The sequence below is a fragment of the Hakea prostrata genome, chromosome 4, assembly GCF_041222555.1.
Source record: "Hakea prostrata isolate BN-2017 chromosome 4, UWA_Hpros_2, whole genome shotgun sequence".
Classification (NCBI taxonomy): domain Eukaryota; kingdom Viridiplantae; phylum Streptophyta; class Magnoliopsida; order Proteales; family Proteaceae; genus Hakea; species Hakea prostrata.
In genome coordinates, this window is record NC_142603.1 from 30,667,111 (window position 1) to 30,687,575 (window position 20,465).

General features: G+C 41.2%; 1 non-coding gene across 1 annotated transcript; it reads right to left on the bottom strand.

Moving 5' to 3' along the window:
• Window positions 1-270: 270 nt before the first annotated feature.
• LOC149018677 (small nucleolar RNA R71) lies at window positions 271-377 on the bottom strand. The gene has a single exon (XR_016173226.1). It is a non-coding gene; the product is annotated as a small nucleolar RNA R71 (small nucleolar RNA).
• Window positions 378-20,465: the final 20,088 nt, after the last annotated feature.

The window sequence follows — 20,465 nt, forward strand, 5'->3', positions numbered from 1 at the left end:
ATCAAATCTAGTGTGATTCAAATGCTACCATCTTTTTATGGACTTGCCAATGAAGAGCCTTATAAGCACTTAGATGAGTATTTAGAGGTGTCATCCACGGTTAAAATTCAAAACCTCTCAGTTGATGCTTTAAGGTTACTTCTTTTCCCATTCTCCCTTAAAGATAAAGCTAAGCATTGGCTTCATTTTTTAGACAATGTTAAAATTTCTACTTGGGTAGAAATGCATCAAGAGTTCCTTAAAAAGTTCTTCCCCATTGGCCGTACCAATAGCATTAGGAGAGCGATAACGAGTTTCTCCCAACAAGAAGGAGAACAATTTCATGAGGCTTGGGAAAGACTAAAAGGATTACTTAGAAAGTGCCCCCACCATGCTATTCCTAAATGGCAATTGGTTCAATGCTTTTATGATGGCCTTAGAGATCGACATAGGCAAATGGTTGATTCTTCTTGTGGTGGGACTTTCATGCACAAGAATGAGAATGAGGCATGGGAACTTTTTGAGACCCTTAGTGAAAACTCCCAACACCATGCTTCAGCAGCTAGGACTGAGATTCCATCCATTGGGCAACCAAAGAGGAGCGGTTTCTATGAGATCAATCCTACCATTGAGATGAGTGCTAAGGTTGACTTGCTATCTAAGAAATTGATTATCTCTTGTCATTAGGACAACAAACCCCATCTCCACTTCCTACAAGTTCCTCTCCACCTAATCAGATTGAAGCATGTGCTTTATGTTCTAGCATATCCCATCATGTCAGTGAGTGCTATTTGGCTACACAATACCCTGAGTTTGTTAAGGAGCATGCACATTTGGCCCAAGGAGTCTCTAAATTTGGCAATGATTCATATTCCAATACCTATAGCCCAGGATGGCGAAACCACCCCAATTTTTCATGGCGAAACTCAATGCCCAATCCCTCTAATCAAATACCTTATAGGCCACCTCCATTTAATATGCACCAAAATGCCTATAGGAATGAGCAACCATCATCTTCACAACCCTCACATAATTCATCATTTGAGGATAAGGTACTAAAAGCACTTAGTGGATTAGAGCAAAACACTCAATTGTTGCATTCCCATTCTCAGTCCATTAACAAATTGGAAAATCAACTTGGTCAACTAGCTGATGCCATCAGTAGGAGGGAGGTTGGTCAGTTACCTAGTCAACCAATAGGTAACCCTAATCATCAAATTGGGTCTAGGAAAGAACAAGTCCAAGCAATCTCTGTTGTGACATGCAGTAGGAAGGAACATTATGCACCTTTGCCTACTCCTAAGCCATTGCCCATTGATCTTGAGAGTCGAGAAGAGGTTGATTTGACCCATGAGACTGGCACTGATGCACACAAGCCTAGTAAAGAAACACCACCTGTGAGTATTCCCCATCAAATTCCTTGTAAGGGGTTGCACATTCCGATTGTAGAGGGTCCTATTCCTAAATCTTACACTCCCAAAGCCCCCTTCCCTGAAGCTCTTGAGTCCTCAATTCCAGATTCTATAAAGAATGTATCTTTAAGCCCAAATAGAGATGAAGAGTGCTTTGCAATAAACTTTATTGGGGAGGTAGTGGTTGATTATATTCTAAACATTCTTATTGATGATCCCCTACAACATTACTTGCCACTTGGGGAATATAACCTAAATATTGAGGAAGTCAACACATTGTTGGACTCTTCCACTTCTTTGGAGCAGTCACCATTCACATTTAGATTTGAGCCTCCACATCCATTGGCTGCATCTCACTGAGTCTGGCTAAAGACACTAAACTTAGCGCTTAATGGGAGGCAACCCATTTGTATAGATGTTATTTCTTGTTCTTTTTCTTCTCTTTTCTTTGTTTGTTGTTAGGTTTTACTGTTGTGTACTCTATCATGATTTCAAACATCGGGTAAACTCTTTCCTCTATTTGCTTCTATCATTTTTTTTTATATATCTTGCATGCACTGAGGTCATTGCATAATTTAAGTGTGGGGGGGTGTCAACTCGAGTAAGACTTGTTGATAGTTGGTAGAGCATTGTCACAAAGATAAAAAGTGCCCAATTTTTTCTGGCTTTGGTAAGATAAATGTTTTAATTCCTTGCTTAGATACAAAATGAGAGTTTAAGTGTTTTAGAAATCCCATCTGATATAATGAACACCCTCTTGAGAGAATAGTAATGGGTTTTACATTTTGAGACCGAGGTTGAATCGGAAAATAGGAACTCCAGGTAGTCCAAAAGGTTTGACCATCTAGTTATCTTGTATTGCCTTGTGCTTATGGTGACAAGTTAAGACCGATTTTAGACTATTTAAATGTGAAGTGAATTGAAGTATAATGTGAAAAAAGAAAAAGAAAAAAATATATATATGGTGAAGTTTAAAGGTTAGACCTCCTTCTTAATAACCGGGTCTCGGTGTCACCAACATCGTGCCTCGTGTCAAACATTTGGGGTGTCTTTGGTCCAGTCTTGGCCTGTAGCCTAGTTGGCTTGAGTAAGTAAGTTCGAGGGGTGTTCTACACCTAGTCCCTTAAGGCTATCTGGCTTGAGAGTGGCTGACCCAACACTCGTTACATAGGCCATCAAGAAAGCGTAAGAGGCAAGACATTGCATGGATTAGAACTGTGACCATTAAAGAAAGAAGTGAATTAATGTGCTTATAAAGGTGAAATGTCTAAGAAGGTCAATATTGCTTAGATCTTGAGGTCTTGGTATTATTTGGTATCTAGTTTAGTTTTATTTGAGGGTGAACTGGTAGACTGAAGATAAGAGGAGACTTCTCGATTGAATTGTTTGCCTAGAGCTAGACTCAAGAGAGGGTGTAAAGAGCTAAGTGTGGGGGTGCCTATATTCCCTTCAATCTTTAGTGGAGTGTCTTTGTTTGGAATCTATCTTTTTACTCTTACTATTGCCAGAATAATTAGAAGAGCACTTAAGAATTTTGTGTGTACATTCTCTGCAAACACTCACGAGACACAACTCGTCCACTAGGGTAACCTAGGGGTTTAAAGGCTTGTTGCACATGCTAAGTGCAACCGTGATTCCTACGAAAGTGAGTTAGGTTTTTCTTTCTTTATTTTCTGTATTACTTTTATTGTTTTGTTTTGCACGAGGACTAGCAAACACTCAAGTGTGGGGGTATTTGATAAGCATGCATTTACCATTATTTATTTGATTTAATTCCCCATATTTAATTAAAGAGAGCTAATTGAGTATTTTTGTGTATTTTTCAGGAATAAGGAGATTTTGGATATTAGAGATAATATGGAGTAAAGTTCGCAAATATATTAGATATTGGTGGATTTTAAATCATGGCATTCAATCTTGCTGCTCAAGAAATCATGAAAAGTGAGATCTTAGCCAAATTGGAAATAGGTGGAGGTCTAAGGAACAAAATTGGTAATAAATTTGAAAATCGGGTAAACAGACCTACCTTCAGTATTTTGGGCATATCTATCTTGTATGAGCTTGGATTTCTATGATTCAAGATGCTATGGAACTATATTGAAAATATCTACAACTTTATAGTTTTGATTTTTTCCAAAATCCGAAAGAATAAAGGTCAAATCGACGGGTAAAGAGAGGGGATTCATTGTGTGCGGGAGACATAAAAGAGAAGCCAACCACAGAGAAGGGGAGAAGACGGCGAATGCGGCTCTCATCTCTCTCATTGCTGAAGAAAAAGACCACATCTCTCTCTCTCTCTCTCTCTCTCCTATGTTTCATCTTTATTTTTCTTATGAATTTTGTAATAATGAGTAGCTAGTTCCTTTTCTTTGGGATGTAGATGAACCATGCTTATTTCATTAATTTGATTGTTCTATCTCTTCTAGTTGATTGTGTTTGAGTTTGGCCAAAGATGTTTTATAGCTCAGCGAACTAAGCGTGCCAAGCTTCCGTGAAGGATGATAGTCTTGCGAAGATAGGGCATATCTAGAAAGACCATCCTTAATTTGCTTTGAAGTGTAGAGTTATATCGGTTAGGGAAAAGCATTGGGGATTCGAAATCTCAAAGATCTTCAAATATTCATAGTTTATGTTTTTGCATTAATTAATAAATTTAGTTTAAATTTAGTTTTGATGAATTCAATCTTAGTGACTTAGCCTTTTAGTTCCCCATAGTTCGACCCCGTACTTTCTGCTTGCTAGATTAGTATAGGATTTTATTTTTGATTGGTTAGCGACATGATCAAAGGATTTCAGTAGACATATGCTTCCATATGAGTTGCATGAGATATGCATGACACTTTGGGATGATGATAGGTGCTATTATCCTAGAAACAGCGGTGAGATGATTACATCGGCCAGAGTCATCGGTCAGATTGTAGGGAGGAACATCATAACGAGAGCGGGATATCATAATGTGGTTACAGTGATGGATGCCTTACTCATCTATCGTATCTATATGGGATTCGAGATCAATATATCTTATATTATACAGAATGTTATGATCGAGGTTGTCATGCATCCGAGTGTCAGAAATCTTTGCTTTGGGATTTTATTGACACGCATCTTCAGTTATTTCGGGATAGATCTGGATGGTGAGGACAGAGTTGTTGGAGGTGCGGGGTATTCCATTGGTACAAGGACTATTGGACTGATGCAGTTAGATCGAGTTGGCAGATCTCCCAGTCTAGGTGATGAATCGGATTTCGAGGATGATGGTGAGGATATTCCCACAGAGGATCACGCTGGGGATGATATAGGTATGCAGGAGGTCGGTCCTGATGATCAGGGGGTTCCCACATCACAGTTTGAGACTAGGGGTCCATCACAGGCTGCACCAGAGGCACCGGATCTGTATGCTCAGATGCAGTCTATGACTTCCATGATGGAGAGGATGGGGGTTAGGCTGGAGCAGTTGTTCGAGACTTTAGGAGCCAGGCAGACTCAGATATATGAGAGGATGGAGGCGAGTCAATCACATATGTATGAGAGGCTTGAGGGGAGGCTTGCATAGATAGAGTCCAGGCAGGATCAGATGCAATCTCAGTTCACTTAGATCACTGAGGATGTCAGGACATCCAAAGTCTGACGACGATCTCCTAGATAGATAGATTGTACTAGGATTTCAGTTATGCTTTTCATATGTAACCCGTTGTAAAACTTATTTAAGTTAATGAAAGTTATTTCAGTTTCATCTGTTATTGTGTGTTATTCACTTTCTTTTTCGTTTCATTAAGTGAAGATTGTTAAATTATAATTATTGTATGTTATTCAACAATTCACTTATGCTTCATTAATCAGGTTTCTTGCCCGAGTTATCTATTATTCACTTCTAAGAGTAATTGAGTCACCTTGGATCTGTGACTTGGAATGTTCCATAATCGTTTATGTGGTTGGGGCCTTACTTGATCTTGGGCTCTGATACCACTCTGTCCCATCCACCTAGCCAGTATCCTATCTAGCATACCCGGGATGTGATCCACAGCCCGAAGATCCAGATCGAGCGGCCATGCCTCCCACATACACGATAACATAATCATGAACAATATAATCAATGTATAAAACAAGCAATAAATAGATCAATTGAATAAGAGAAGATAGTAAATCAGAGTGTGGAAAAGAAGTGATCAGAAGTCACTCCTCCAGAAATAGCGGAAATGTAGTTAATAAAGTTAAGTTACAATCTGTGACGAGAACAGATCCATAATAGTTAGGGTGAAGATATCCAAATGATTACAGTTATCTAGGGAAATGGGGCCTACATATAGGTTTCTTCTATCCTAATGATTTCTTCTTCAAAAGTGTGGATGAAGTAAACCCAATGTGGCCGCTCCCTCACTAATGTGGGGCTAACCCTGGTACGCACTATAATCCTCCTCGGTATAGCAATCCTGACTCTCCTCGTAGCCATCACCCGAAGTGTAGTATGCGGGATCATAGCTCGGGTCATAGGACGTGCCATCAAGGTCTTCTGTACCTGCAGTATAATCTAACAAATTGCACAAAAGGGATGAGTTCAAAAGAACTCATCAAGGCAAGTCATTTCATAATACACAGTTCATTCAACACAAGTCAAAATATGATGCAATATGATATGAGACAATGATGAAATATGATTCTAATCTTAAGTATGCTAGTCTCTAAGGTAGACATGCTTTAAGCCATAGCACCATACTTCTTTGGGTTGTCAGTCACTCCACCTCAATCATAAGATATCTTGGGTCTGCCGTGGTAATTGGGTAAGGTCCTCATCAAGCCATGGTTGGGGATTTAGTCACCACTCTCTCACATCACCATTGGTATAAGTATTGGCGCATGTCGCAGCGAAGCCTAGCCCAATGCAAGTCATCTACGTAGTCGTATCATGTCAGATCCGAATACTTTCCCTATGGCACCGACCAACTCGGTTCCGTATCCTTCACACTAGAGTCAGCGTATCCTATGGCACCGACCAACTCGGACTACGGACTCATCAACCCTATTGGTCATCCACAAATGGTAAATGGGAAGCTCTCACGTCCTCTCACGGGTTGGTTACCGGTCTTGAGCGCCCGTGAGCCCAGGCCTATGCATTTGCAACCCTACCAACAAATGGCCCCTTTCGAGTATCCGCAGTATAGTTCAAGTCCTCTCACGGAGTGGATACCGGTCTTGAGCGCCCTTCAACCATACTCTACCATGGGTCGTTCGGTCTCAATACCCTTCCGATTCGGGTCTGATACAACAAGGGAAAATATCCTAACCATACACCTAGACAATCCTATATATGTCATCCAACAACCCGGAAAAGCGTCGATGGACACCTTCGGGGAATATCCCATACTACTCCCTCCGATGTCCAAGGACAGAAGTGTCGGAAGGACACTTCCCAATCCCAAGTCGTACGTAGTCAATCACAAACTCAATCTCATCATATTATACTAAATCAATGATTCATCATATAAGCAATTACATATCCTAACATGATTGATCATATATAAAATCATAATGTAAAACTGAACATGATATTCTAAATGATATATACATTCTATTACTGATAAGAAAACACATAACAGTCATGTATAGTAAAGGAATACTCATATGAACATAACCATTAAGCTCCCAAAATGTAAGCATGTTGATATAATTAACATACTTGAGTTAACGACTATCCTTACCTTAATCAAGTTGTAAATAGATTCAATAATTACCAAGTATGGTCCCCAAATCAGTGTTGGTACCCTAGATAATCATACAAGTAATGTCAGAGAAGAAAGCAATTGAATCGGGGTTCAAACGGATCAATTCGGCTGAGTACAAGGCCTTAACAACTCTTGGTTGACTGGCTTGGTCAACTGTTAGTCGACCAAGCACTCGACCAAGCCATGAAAGTAACTTCAGGAGTGGATTCGGGAGGCTATACAGGGTCAAATCGAGCAGGGTTTTCTCCTTCAAGTCAATCAACAAGTCTATTTTCAGAAAATACCTTCAGATTGATCACAGGGTTCCGGGAAGTGCTTCAACTAATTCAATCTTCATTGATGTGCAGATTTTCACCCAATACTGACAATGTGCTCAAGTGAGGGGCATCATTGTCAATGTCCATAGGCTTAGCATCAAGCATCGAATCATCCACTAAGAAGGCCCACAGGTCTCTTCTACCACCACTTCGGGTCTTCGGACCTGCAACATTATAAAATCCGGGCCGGGTCAGGATTAGGATAAGGCCGGATTTTACAAAAACACCTGTTGATTAGTCAACAAAAACCAAACAGAATAAATATATAAAATCAATAATAAATTAGTTTTATTGAAGAAAGAATAAAGATTTGTTTCTTACCCCCATCCGTGAGAGTAAAGCTCAGAGTCGGACATTCGAGCTGTTTCCCTCTTGTCACGAGGAATCCTGCCTTTGGTCCCCATTCTCTGGCAACCTCCCAATTACGACTGGCTATATGATTTTCCTTTAAAAGCTATTCGGAGTTGAAAGGGTTTCCTGAGTCGGCAACACTTAAGGTATCATCAGGTTGACCAGGAATTGGTTGGAGATCAGCAACTTCAATCACATTCTGAAGATCTACATTTATGGTAACATCATTTGAATCGGCTTGCACAACAATATTTTCAGCCACAATATTTTCCTGCTCTCCAAGACCAATCTGGGGATCAGCTGCCATAAGCGCTTCATGAAGGGCAACATTTTCTTATGGAGGGGTAACTTCGGGGATTTCTTCAAAAGGAGGAGCATTCTGGTTATCTTCTTCAATAACAGGGGGTATATTGATGTCTGGAATGACATCATCCAACACAGGTGTAATATCCAGCCTTATTCTAACTCTGACCCTAACCCGGATCCATTGTTGTATTTAGGCCCGAAGACCCGAAGCAGTGGTAGAAGAGACTTGTGGACCCTTCTGATTGATAACTATGATTCGGAGACCGAGCCCATGGACATTGACGATGATACCCCTTGCTTAAATGCATTGTCAGTGTTTAAGGAAAGTCTGCGCATCGGAGAAGATTGATTTAGTTGAAGTACTTAATGACCTCACGTGCACAATACGAAGGTATTCCCCGAAACTAGATTTCTTGATTGAATTGTAGAAGAAAACCTCACTCAATTTGACCTTGTATAGCCTTTCAAAACCCCCACTTGAAGTTGTTGAACTAAACCTGTTTTTCTGCCGAAAAATATTTTGGTCGATCCTCTTTGGTCGATGCCATCGACCAAAGACCATCGACCAAAGTTTCCCAGTCAGCCAAGTTAATGATTCCATGGAGTATTCTATTTTCTAATTATTATAACCTCGAGCCTTGAGCCCTATTGCAATCATTTTCACTCCTAAAACGTGGGGGGAGCTTCCCAAAGCAACTCCTAGGCATATGTGAAGGATACTCCACCAAAGACACATTGTTTATCATTGATTCTTGCCTCCATCTTCAACAACAAGGTATGAATCATCATTCCACTCTCTATTCTACCTTTTTCTAATCTTTTCTATTCCCCTCTTGCTGTTGAGACATTGGAGATGGTGCTGCAACCTTGCAACCATCACTCCAAGTGTCACATCCTACCAACCGGTACCCTATCTGGCATACCCGAGAGTGTGATCCACAGCCCGAAGATCAGGTATCGAGTAATCAACCTCCCACATAAACAATAACATAATCATGAACAATTATAATAAAAGTGTGGAAGATAAACCATAGATCCAATAAGGAAAGAATGAATCATAAATAAATCAGAGTACTAGATATAATCAGAGTGTCAAAAACAGATATGTAAAGTGAGGCAAAATCCCACTCTACAACCAGCAGAAAAGTAGCTCTAAAAGAGAATAAACTAGACAAAATCTAATCCCAGTAGCAAGTACAATGGGTAACTAAATTGTTCTCCACTTTATAGACAACATCCTTAAAAGTATAAATCTCATAGATGGCACAAGGACGCTTCCACTCAATGGTCGGACTAAGCATCGTACGGAGCATAACCACTCGCGGGATCTTCAGTGTAATTGTTGTAACCGCAATCACCTTCCTGGAGATATGCCTCTTCGCCTTGCGCTTCTTCATAGGGACCGTCATAATACTCAGTACCTGCAGAATAGTCTAACAAACATTGTACAATAAAGGAATGAATTTCAAAGAAACTCAATAAGGCAGTTAAATCTATAATAACATAAATGGCAGGATTTCAGAACAAACATAAATGCAATATGATATGAGACAAGCAATGAATGAATGAATCTAACTCTATGTATGCTGGTCTCTATTGGCAGACATGCTTTAAGTCATAGCACCGTACTTCTTTAGGAAGGTCTCAATCACTCATCATCAGTTGGTAATGGGTCCGGCATCCCTCGGGACATTCCATGGCTGGGGGTTAAGTCACCACTCTCTCACATCACCATTGGTCTAAGTACCGGCGCATGTCAGGGTAAAACCTAGCCAAATGCAAGTCTTCTACTTAGTTACATCAAGTCAGATCCAGATACGTCCATTCCTCGTCCCTGACGATCCTTTCCGGTATCCTTCACACTAGAGTCCTCATAGTCCCTGACTACGGACTCATCAACCCTATTGATCATCCACATATGGTAAACGGGAAGCTCTCACGTCCTCTCACGGGTTGGTTACCGATCTTAAGCGCCCGTGAGCCCAAGTCTATCCATATGCAACCCTACCAATAAATGGCCCCCACAATGTGATTCCTGTCCTCTCACGGGTTGGTTACCGGTCTTGAGCGCCCATGAATCCCCATTGCTACCACGGATCGTTCGGTCTCAATACCCCTCCGATTAGGGTCTGACATAACAGGACATCCTAGCCAAACACTACTAGACAATCCTAGATATGTCATCCAACAGTTTAGGAAGGTGTCTATAGGGCATCTCCGGAAACATCCCATAATATTCCCGTAGTTGTCCAAGGACAGAAGTGTCAAAAGGACACCTCTCCTTTCCAAACCATACTTAAGCATACACATGCATCAATTCATATCATCACATATATGGTAACCTCATATATGGAAAGAAATCAATAATTACAATCACTTTGTATATAATTGGTAAGTAAATCATACATGAGTCAATTCAATATGATTAAGCAATGCTACTGTAATCAAGGTTATGCAACAGTAGTATATCATTGTAAGAATCTAATTTAGGAAACAACTCAATGATATTCAAATATAGAAACTAGATTCATGCTATCTATGTAATTAAGGAAATAACCATCCTTACCTTTTATAACTCGCAAAGGAATCCTAAGAAATCAAGTAAGATCTTGGCAAACTTGAGAAGAAGGTCCTAAACAATTGCATACAACATATTAGGAAAGATCCCTAACAGGAAAGATACCAAAACATCCAACACAGACCAATTCTGGAGTTGCTGTACTCATTGGTCGAGTGGATTGGTCGACTGGTCCAGTCGACCAATCAGTCGACCAATGCAGACAGTAGCCTAAAAAAAACAGAGTTTTAAGATACAAAATACGAATTTGGTGGCTCAAAAGGGTAGTAATCAAGGGGTAAACTACATCAGTAGTATTCTAACATATAGGGGACCTCAAAACACTAATCCAATCAAGCCATCAAGATCCAAATTAGGAAACAAAAAGTTACCATAGTTAGATCAACCATGGATCTTGAAGAATTCTAGATAGAAATCAAAGACAAGAACAATAGGAGGATGGATCATTGCTTTAGGTAAAGGTATCATGAAAAGCATACTTAGATCTTCAAGGAAATAGGCTTAAAAGCATAAATCTAAATAAGGAAACAAAACCTACCATATATGTAACTATCATGATTCATGAAGAACACATAGTATGGTAGAAGAGAACAACTAGAGATTGATAGATCATGGATTATGAAAAGAAAACACAGCATTTGACTACTAACATGATCAATATAGAAGATCCAAGGAGATCAGAATTCAAATCAGAAGTTAAACAAAGATTAGATCATGGTTTGATCATGATTCCTTCAAAAGCTTGCAATGATCATGGTTAAGATCATTGTTCTAGCCATTAATCCTTAGGATGATCATGAGAGACAAGTCCAGAGATGTTTGCAACAGAGAATGCAGCATCTCCTCTACTGTCTCAACTCAAAAAGGAAAGAAAAACAGAGATGGAGGAGAAGAAGAGAGTATAGACATACCTTTGATGCAAAAGGAAGAGTTTCGACGAAGATCCGTCAAGAAAATCACCAAGGATGCAAGGGAGATGACTTGCAGAGGTCTTTGGTTAGTTCCAAAGAGTTTGGAGGCAGCAAATACGAAGTAGACTCGAGATTGGACTTAAATAGAGCAAGCAAGACCTAATTGCCAAAGACAGCACTCATTGGTAGAGTGGATTGGTCGACTGGTCCAGTCGACCAATCAGTCGACCAATGCTGACAGCAATCCAAAAACAGGGAATTGAAGACCCAGATCAAATCCAATCCTAAAGGGGTTTTGCACACATGTCAAGTGACTTACCTAATAGGTAGAAATGCCTTCAAACCAAGATAGAGAGCACTCCAAGTCCATCAACTAATCCGATCTTCATCAAGATTCAGTTTCCATAAATAGAACTTCATCATCAACTCTCATGGATTCAAAGCCAGACACCAAGTCCTCCACTGGGATGGCCCAAAGCTGACTTCTTACTTTACTTCGGGTCACTAGACCTACAAATAACAAGGTTTCCGGGTCAAGGTTAGGGCTGGGTTTTACACCAAGTGTCCACTTATGCTTAACCCATGATCTTCTTACCCATCTATTGATGCTATGCCCCCATCTCAAGCCTAGCATATGTATTCCTTGATTTTCCTCTTAACATCATGCCATTTTGTATAAAACCAAGTTGTATGGTATGCTATGTTCATGTTTATCACTATCATATGACTCTAATCGAATTTCTATAAGTTCCCCTAGCTATTGCATGCTATTTCTATGTCAATGCAATCAATCCCAATTCATGCCATGATGCTTGTCTCTTGAACTTGATAGCTCAAATTGGGGCTTTCTATTTAGACCATTGGATTATGTTATTTTCTTGATTTATAGTGTCCTCATACTGTTCTTAACCATTCCTCCAAGTTTCAGATTGATCCGAACCCTGGAAAACCAATTTCGGATGAAAACCCCCAAAATCCACTATTCTGTCCCGAAGAGAATTTTGGTCGATCCTCTTTGGTCGATGCCATCGACCAAAGACCATCGACCAAAGTTGTTCCTGACAGCAACTTTAGCCAGTTTAGACCCATTTCACATCCGATCTTCCCGATTTCTTCTCTAACTTATTATTGATGTTTGTTTAGAGTTTTAACAATTCTTTTGGACCATTTCTTGGTATTCTCAATTCATCATCAACTCAACCCAAGGTAAGGATGGTTATCTCCATAAACCATATAGGCCATCAACATATGAATTGTGTTCTTACTTAAAGAATAGAATCTCTTGAATTCTTTTAATTATCATAAGACTGTCATACATGTGTTAGTACAGTAGTATCGAAATGCTTATACTCTTGTCATGTTAAGTTATTATTCTTGATTACTTATGTCTATGATGATTCATTTCAATATCATGATTTAACTTTTATTATGAAGATATATTGGATGCATGAGAAATGATGAACTTGAATATGTGATTGCCTACGTATAACTTGGGATTTGGGAGTGTCCTATTGACACTTCTGTCCTTGGGCATCGGAGGGAATAGTATGGGATTTTCTCCGAAGGTGCCTATCGACACTTTCCCGGGTTATTGGATGACATACATAGGATTGTCTAGTTGGGTGGCTAGGATTGTCCTTGTCGTGTCAGACCCGAATCGGAAGGGCATTGAGACCGAACGACCCGTGGTAGTGTATGGTTTGATGGGCGCTCTAGGCCGGTAACCAATCCGGTAGGGGACATAAACCATGCTACGGATACCTGAAAGGGGCCATTTATTGGTAGGGTTACAAATAGCTAGACTTGGGCTCACGGGCGCTCAAGACCGGTAACCAATCCGTGAGAGGACGTGAGAGCTTCCCGTTTACTATTTGTGGATGACCAATAGGGTTGATGAGTCCGTAATCTGGGATTACGCTGACTCTAGCGTGAAGGATACCGGAAAGGATCGCTGGGGGTGAGGAATGGACGTATCTGGATCTAACTTGATATGACTAAGTAGATGACTTGCATTGGGCTAGGCTTTACTGTGACATGCGCCAGTACTTATACCAAACGGTGATGTGAGAGAGCGGTGACCGATTCCCCTACCATGGTTTTTGAGATGACTTTACCTAACTTCCCTAGCAGACCCAAGATATCTTGTATGATTGAAGGGGAGTGATTGACCACCCAAAGAAGTATGGTGCTATGACTTAAAGCATGTCTACCATAGAGACTAGCATTCATACAGTTAGAATCATATTTGCATCATATGTTTCATATCATATTGCATTATGTTATGTTTTGTATATGTATGATTTTAATTGTGGAATAACTACCTTGCTGAGTTCTTCGAACTCATTCCTTTTGTACAAATGTTTTTAGATTATCCTACAGGTACCGAAGATTATGATGGCACCCCCTTTGAGACGGACTTTGATCCTGCATACTACCCTCCGGGTGGTATCTTCGGTGAAGATTAGAGTGTTGGTGCCGAGGAGGATTACTATTTGCACCAGGGTTAGCCCCACGATAGTGCGGGAGCGGCAGAGCTGGGCTTTCTTCATCCACACCATTGAGGAGACCATCATTAGGACAGAAGAAACCCTAGCTTAGTGCCCCATTTCCTTGGTCTATTTATGGAACCATTGGACATGTATTTGACTTGTTTTGGATTGTCTTTTTATACTTGGGATTGTAATTAACTTAATCATACTTCATTTCCGCTGCTTTGAGAGAGTGATTATCATACATCCTCTCACCTTTATGATCACGTTTACACCTTGATATTATCTGCTTTTCCGCACTGATTTATTGAATCTTATCTTATTCATGATATTTAGTATTAGTTGTTTTTACCTTGATTATTATTGTTCATGATTATGTTATCGTGTATGTGGGAGGCATGGTCCCTCGATTCTTGATCCTTGGACTGTGGATCACATTCCCGGGTATGCCAGATGGGGTACCGGCTGGGTGGATGTGACAACAGGGTTTGATAAAGGCAAAACAAAAGTAGAAGGCACATTCACAGAAACATTTTCTTCGGCAACAATTTCCAAGGGAGAAGTGGACATATCAACATTCACACCACACAACTGATCAGCAATTTCCTTAATAATGTTACCTGCAGCATGAATTAGTATATCTTCAGCGATTTTCTTCAGATGATCAAGAGGATAGTCAAATTTTTCCTTACCTCGACCTTCATCCTCAACCATTTTTTCTGAGAAGATAGAAGCGTCATGGGATAACTCAGCTGGTACGCTTGGCAGTGTGTTTCCTCTATTTTCTTCAACATTGGTTTCAATGATAGCAGGGATTTCTTCGGGAGGATTGTTTTCCTCACTGGGGGGCTTCAATAGGAACGAAACGGATTCTTTTCTTTTCTTTTCTTTTTCTTGGAACCAGACAATCCCTGGTAAGAAACTGGACCTGTAGATTGAAGTCTACATCTTAGGGTGTTGGAAGTTCTGGAGGTCCTCATCTTGGGACTAGGTGTTTTGCTGGCAACAGTCTTCACAATTTGAACATCAAGGTTTTCTCTGATGGAATCTTTTGGCGTCTGGTCAACTTTCTCTTGACCAGGGGAAGTTCCTTCTCAGTGGATTTTCTTTTTGAGGAACGAAGGGCAGTGTGTTTTCTTTTCTTTGAGGGCTTGATAACCTTGGGATCAGATTTTTCTTCTTCTGAGATGATTCTTCGGAGATCAGTGACAGTTTCTGTAGATGCATAAAATGAAGACAAGATTTAAAGGAAAAAGTAATGATAAAGGGAGGAAAGGTATGTCATTGTTGTTATCTTTACCTGGAAAGAGACCATGATTGATTAGGCCCGCGTCTATTTTTAGTTTGGCCGCGTCAATTGGAGTTCCGGTAGGAATCAAACCCCAGGTTTCTCGGTCATATTCATTGAGTTCTGGACGCACTTTCAAAGAGGACAGGGAGTTCAGAGAATGTAAAAACCATCGGGAGCGGAAATTTGGATTCGGGATGGCGCAGAAAAAATATTTTTCTCGCCACTGTTTGTTATCATGGGGGATAGAGGAGTCAATGAAAATCTGGGATTCTTTACCAAGTTCAACAGAAATGCAGGTTCTTCTGGAAAAGTGAAGGTATCCGCATTGGCGGGATGCTTTCAGAGTGTAATAGTTCCTGAAAAGATCAAGAGGGGGGTGCGCTTCATTCTGAGAATAAAGGTGAAAAAGCAGTAAATCAATCTCCAACTGTTTAGAGTGAGTTGAGAGGGACAGACATGATAGTAATCTAACAAAGATTGAACTATTGGAATCAAAGGAATTCTAAAACCTGAATCGAGATGATCAAGGTAAATGGTGATGACTCCTGGATCAACCGAATAAGGATGGTCAGAAGGTTCGGGAACCCAAATTCTGGCATCGGAAGGGAAATAGTAACTTTCCAAATAAGAGGCCAGGTGGGACTTCTTTATCTTGGTGGGATACCACTTAGGGCCTACATATTTTGGGTCCATCTTCTCTTGGACATATCTACAGGAGTATAAACAACGATGGCTTCATCGTGAGCGTATGGAATGGGTTTCAAGTCTGAGGGATTCTGATGAGAAGAGAAGGCACCAGACATGTCTTTCAGTCGTTCGAGGCTTGAAGGGATAATGGACTGAGTGGAGGTACTGGGTGCTGAAGGGTTGGAAGCAGGATCCATGGCGGAAGCAGGAAAGGAAGAAGAAGAAAACCTGAAGAATGAAAAGTGATAGGAAGAAATGGCGGATAAGTGTATTTGATATTCTCGAAAGTGGAGGACAGAGTACGGAGGAGAGCAGGTGATAGATGACAGATAAATATATAAATAATGAAGAGGGATGAAGAGGGGCAAAAGGAGATTTCTTGAAAAATGGGGGGAATTACGCGATGTTTCAACATCAATGGTCATTACTTTTCATAACCGACGCGTGGATTCAATCGGTGAATTAAGGGAAATTGCGGTTGAGAATACGAGGATGATATATGAAAGTTAAGGGAGAGCATGATGATTGTACGTGGGGAAGGGACAAAATTCATGATCAAGCGGCGATAACGTTAAGGAAGATGAAAAGTTATATTTAAAAATTTGTGAAAAGTCTGACAAAAAGAGATTTCAGCTGGTTTGCAGGATGATTTGGGGGCTGAGTACAGTGATGTGATAATCACGCAAGATGGTTTGACAATTACAAAAAATATGATTTTATAAGGAAGAGAGCAATAAGTCAATTTTCAAGTTAATGGTGATATGATGGTTTGACGTCATAGTTTTCTGGGAAACAAAAAATACCTTGGGAAAAGACGTAAGAGCTGAGTAGGGAATGCTGGAACTGATATGGAGAGTTTATGATCAGACCGGGTTAATACCTGGTCCGACCCTCGACCCCGGTCGAGACGGAGAAAACCGAACCGCTCCCGAGCGAACCGGATCCGGAAGATGGCTTGCTGAAGAAGAAAGCTTAAATACCTGGTCCGACCCTCGACCCCGGTCGAGACGGAGAAAACCGAACCGCTCCCGAGCGAACCGGATCCGGAAGATGGCTTGCTGAAGAAGAAAGCTTATTCGGCTGCAAGCGTGCCCTAATCTTACTTATGGATTAGGGTAATCACCCTAATGAGGGCAAACTCAAACTGACGGCTGCGGATAATCATTATCGAAGGGATAACCATCGCATTACCTAAAGGTTATCTCAGGAGTCCTCTACTAGCCCAAACTAGTAGAAGTCTATCGCTCAACGGATCTCACTAATAAGATCCAACGACTACCCGAAGAAGGCTCAAGTGCATCCAACGAAGGAGATTCGAAGGTACACTCTATACAAACCTCACTACCATACAAGGTGAGGGAGGACGGATCAATCGATCAAAAAGAATACTATCTGAGACTCAGGTTCAGATACATACTGATAGACCTAAACTATCAACGATCTGCTATCTAGATCACCTTTCCCAGTTCTTCATTCCTTAGCTCTGTGCTTCTAGCAGAGCCGTTTGTGATTAAGTTCATCAACTGACTTAGCCTTCGGGCCACATCTGACGCTTTCGTTTTGCAGGACATCACGTGGAGATCCAAGGGCTGAGCAGATTTTGGACGCATCATTTGGCGCCGTCTGTGGGAAACGACTTGAAAAGCCATGGTGACTAGATCAGCAGCCGCTGCACAACGCAATTCCGGTGTTCAGATACATGGAGTGAATAATCCAGATATTCCCCAGGAAAGCCAAAATCCTATCGAAGTGGATGATGGCCAGGGAGGACGTAATCCTCCTCCTGATACAATCCAAGATCAATTGGATCAGGTAAAGATTCAACTCTTGGAGGTGAGCCAAGCACTCCGCATGCTCACCAGACGAGTGGTTTTACCACAAGAGCCTAATCAACGCGATTCAGGGAGACGTGCATTGCCACGTGACCAGAGAATGGCGGAAGACCGGAATGTTGATCAGAATTTCCGTGAAGGAGACCGAGGACTTCGGAGGATTGATGATCAACCGAGGCGAGGCGATCGGTTCGACAGACTGCAAGAGAGTACAACTGATTCAAATACAAGGTTGGATACAGGGGTAAGAACTCACTCACCCACTGTCAGAAGAACCGTTCGTGATGATCGAGCAGTTCGTGACGAGAGGAATGCTCAGGAAGGACGGGCTGTTCGTGATGATCGAGTAGCACGGGATGATCGTGTTAATCGAGGTCGTGATCATATTGCTGAAGATCACCCGACCAAGATTGGTCAAGAATTGGCCAACATCAACGAGAAATTAGGGTAGTTGGTTAAGGGAAGAATAACTGAGGATATTTACTAAGTCATTCGGAAGACTCCTTTTGTTGAGCCAATTGCGGGATATCGGTTTCCCCATAACTTCCGTTTGCCTACCTTCTCAACATTCGATGGCTCCGGAGATCCAACAGCTCACATCGGCTATTACCAACGAGACCATGGCGGTTTCAGTAATTCGATGAAATTTTATGCGGGGTTTTTGGTTCATCTCTAACTGGAGCAGCACAAAAGTGGTTTTCTAACCTCCCCTCTGGAAGGATCATAAACTTTGACGAATTGGCGCGCCAATTCATAGGGCGATTCCAAAGTGGGATACAGGTCAAGAAAACGGAAGAAACCTTGTTCTTGTCAAACAAGGAAAGAACGAATCGATCGAGAGAGTTTCACAAAAGATTCAACAAAGTGACGATGGAGATAAAAAACTTGGATGAACAAGTAGCCAGAACCGCTCTATTCACAGGACTCACTAATCGGAAACTCTTGGAGTTATTACTACAGGATATACCTACGACTTATGCTTGAGTTGGTACGGAGATGCCGAAGCGAGCTGAAGTCATGGAGATTCTAGATGCGCGCCAAGGAGATAATAAAGTCTCCAATAAGGAACAAAAGGCTCCTGAGCAGAGCCAGAAACCAAGGAAAGATGTTCGCGATCGGGTTGGAAAATCCCAGCCTTGGCGCCAAAGATCCCCCGGTAAAAGTGAGTACTGTCACATCCTCCCAGCCGGTACCCTAACTGGCATACCTGAGAGTGTGATCCACAGCCCAAAAGATCAAGTTTAGGAACGATCATATCCATTTAGCACAATAACATAATCAAAAGCAAGAACAAATCATAATGTTCAAGTAATTTATAATAAAAGTCAAGAAAGGATCTCAAAAGAATCACTAAGAATATCAGAGTGCGAAAACATGATACCAAATCAAAAGACAACTGTAGAGTATAGCAGAAATATACTCCACAACATATGCGGAAGGTAGAACGAAATCTAAGTAAACCTCTAAGCTAATACATGTAAGGTAAAAGATAAGTCTAAAAGAAACAAGAGAAATCTAATCCACATCTTCAGTCTTTGTCTTCTTCACCTTGCGCTTCCTTATATGGAGCGTCATCGTATTCCAAACCTGCAGAGAAGTCTAACAAAAGATATGGTACAAAAGGAGTGAGTTTCGAAAGAAACCCAGTAAGGCAGTTAAATCCATAATAACATAAATGGCAGGATTTCAAAACAAACATAAATGCAATATGGTATGAGACAAACAATGAATGTATGAATCTAACTCTATGTATGCTGGTCTCTATTGGCAGACATGCTTTAAGTCATAGCACCATACTTCTTTGGGTAGGTCAATCACACAACGCCTTTTGGTAGTGGGTCCGGCATCCCTCGGGACATTCCATGGCTGGGGGTATAGGTCACCGCTCTCTCACATCACCATTGGTCTAAGTACTGGCGCATGTCAGGGTAAAGCCTAGCCAAATGCAAGTCTTCTACTTAGTTATATCAAGTCAGATCCAGATACGTCCATTCCTCGCCCCTGGCGATCCTTTCCGGTATCCTTCACACTAGAGTCCTCATAGTCCCTGACTACGGACTCATCAACCCTATTGGTCATCCACATATGGTAAACGGGAAGCTCTCACGTCCCCTCACGGGTTGGTTACCGGTCTTGAGCGCCCGTGAGCCCAAGTCTATCCATATGCAACCCTACCAATAAATGGCCCCCACAATGTGATTCCTGTCCTCTCACGGGTTGGTTACCGGTCTTGAGCGCCCATGAATCCCCATTGCTACCACGGGTCGTTCGGTCTCAATACCCCTCCGATTAGGGTCTGACATAACGGGACATCCTAGCCAAACACTACTAGACAATCCTAAATATGTCATCCAACAGTTTAGGAAGGTGTCCAAAGGGCATCTCCGGAAACATCCCATAATATTCCCGTAGTAGTCCTAGGACAGAAGTGTCAAAAGGACACCTCTCCTTCCCGAACCATACTTAATCAATCACAATCACAAATCGATCATATCATGTACATTTACAGTATATAGAAAATATACCATAATAAGATTCATCTCATATACAGTTGACAAATAAAGACTTTCATAAACTAAAGAAAGCAAGTAA